This window comes from Pteropus medius, unplaced genomic scaffold (assembly GCF_902729225.1).
Source record: "Pteropus medius unplaced genomic scaffold, Ma_sr-lr_union100, whole genome shotgun sequence".
NCBI lineage: Eukaryota > Metazoa > Chordata > Mammalia > Chiroptera > Pteropodidae > Pteropus > Pteropus medius.
Genome location: NW_024352573.1, coordinates 2,407 through 5,000, shown reverse-complemented (window position 1 = coordinate 5,000; position 2,594 = coordinate 2,407).

The window sequence follows — 2,594 nt, the reverse complement described above, 5'->3', positions numbered from 1 at the left end:
CTGGGACTAAGGCCCTCTCCTCCAAATCCAGATAATGACCCTGAAACTGGTAAGTCACCGACTCAGTCATTTGATAAGGATCATCAGACCATCATGAGGAAATGTCCCTAGTCAAAGCAGGGACCTTAGGGTCTGAGAAGGGAGGGGACTTTAGGTCAAAGGTTTTCTATTATTTCAGAAATATATGAACCCAGCCTGTTCTCCTTTACTCACTTCTTTGGTAGAACAATAGTGGAAAGTAATATATTGATGACTTAGATAACAGCTTCGTATCATCTTTCCCTTGTCTATGGACTGAGGCGGCACTGCAGCAGAAATGCAAGATCCCAGTGTGACAGGTGCAGAAAGGTATAGAGCTCCGAGAAACTACAGTAGACACGGAACATGAGCCTTCTCAGCAGGAAACAGATACAGAAGAAGAGACCTCCTGTCCCTCAACATCGCTACTAAGAAGAAGCAGGTTCATGACTCTAAGAAAAGAGTTAAGCAGGAAGGTTAGTCGGGGCTTTCGGGTCTGCCTGCATACACACCGAACTCGTCCTATTGTAAGAGAGTCTGCCCTTGCCCGTCTACATTTAAGCAAGCCGGAAGGCATTTTCTGGCTAAAGGTAACTCATAGTAGTAAAGAAGAAGGCAGAAAATTGTGTACCGGCTTTAGTCAATAAATCGCACCGTGCAATGAAGACCACAATGACATTCAACTCACATGAACCCCATTATACCATAAACATAAGGCGACGCATATGCCCAGAAGTTCATTAATTCCATTATAACAGCCTGAATTCTGGGAACGAACATGCGCAAAAAGCAAATGATGAATCATGGAGTCCTGCCCGTCTTAATTGTCAGTCAAGAATGCTCAGTCTTCTCAAAATGTGTCGACTCAGAACTAATAGGGAACAAAACCCTGAAGGCTTTGTTGTCAGGCCTTTTGAGCCATGCCTCTCTTGCTCAGGCCCCCTTCCACGCGTGCAAGTGTACTTTTCTTCTAATGAAACTTGTCTTCTCTACAGTATTTCGTTGTCTCAATCAATCCATTGTTCCAGACGTCAAGAATGGACGACGTGCCGGGAGAGGATCCCCGCTCTCAGGAAACAGTGTCATCCTTTGTACCTAATTCCTAATCAACGATTATACAATACATTTAGTGTCATGGTCTTCATAATCTAATATCATCTAGAACGGATTCAAACTTCTCTGCTTTTTCTCCTAACATAATAGCGATGTTTTTGAAAAGTTTATTCCAATTTGAATTTGTCAGAATCCTCTTTATTATTACATTGGAGTTAAAGATGAAAGGGTCTCACGATTTCTCCATGGTAATCCAATGACGATTTCCTCGTTGTGATCACTAAGTAATCAGAGCGTGTGTAAATGTCATAGTTTACTACGATCTTTTACCCAATGATTTTGCATCCAAAGAAACCATTTTCCTCAATAAATTATTATCAAGCGGGCGAAAAATATGAATAATTTTAACGGGAATTGTCTTTTCCATAGTTAGTTGGCATTATTTGCTCAAAATTGTTTACATTTTCTGCACTTGCCATGAAATTTTCACCTTAGATATGCTATGGGGTGAGGGAGTTGTTTGTGGGTTTGTTTAGATTTTGAGACTTTAAGTACTTTTGAACAGAAGTCGCGTTCTGCACGCGAGGACACGGAATTAAACTGGGGCCATCTAGTTCTCCAAAAGATTCGAGCCGAGTCTCGCCATCTTCGGCTGGGGGACATCATAATACAGGTTTCTACCAGCAGGCTTCTAGTTAGTAAATCATAATTACTATGTTTTCCTGAGGATACACAAAAAAGTCTAGTCATTAAATGACTGGGACCTAGTACGGAGAACAGCTTCATCTACACAGGACAGAATAGTTACCTGAGAGTGAGGATGGCAGAAACAAGCATTCGAAGTGCAGCTTTGAATATATGAAATGCCTTCTGAATGCCCATTGCATAGACCTTAGCTTTGAAAGCTGATGTCTTCATTTGCCAGAGCTAGGCTTTGTTGCAAGAAATACTTATTATACAGAGCCCTAGATAAGCAAAGCTCAGAGCCTAGACATATGCATTTTAGCCATACATAAGTAGGACCCACAGGACGATAATGCTGATTTCTCACCCCAAGGTTGGACGAGGGCCCTTCCTGAGCCGGGCACTGGGATGGGCATAGTGTCAGCATGTGCTGGCGTGCCGGTTGTGCACTGCAAATTCGAAGGTACTTTACATGTGAATGGGTTCACTTCAATTGCACAGTGCATCGCTCGTGTAACTCTATGAAAGTGACCTTGGAAAGAGGCTTGGATAGGCAGGACAGAGTATCGAAATAGGAAATGCGAAAGGTTGTGAATCCCGGAGCCGAATGTCACCAGGCCTCCTATTCTACTTGGACCTTTGTGAAGGAGAAATCTACTCGGTACCCCTACCACAACAGGAGGAGTTCAGCGGAGATGAGGAATGACAACCAGACATTTAGAACGAGAGACCGCGAGGGAGTGCATTCGAATTCCCCAAGGCTTTTTTAAAGCAGGAGTGAGTTTCAGCTGCAGGCCCTAGGAAGAGACTCCACAGAAATGCCAAGAGGACTGATAACA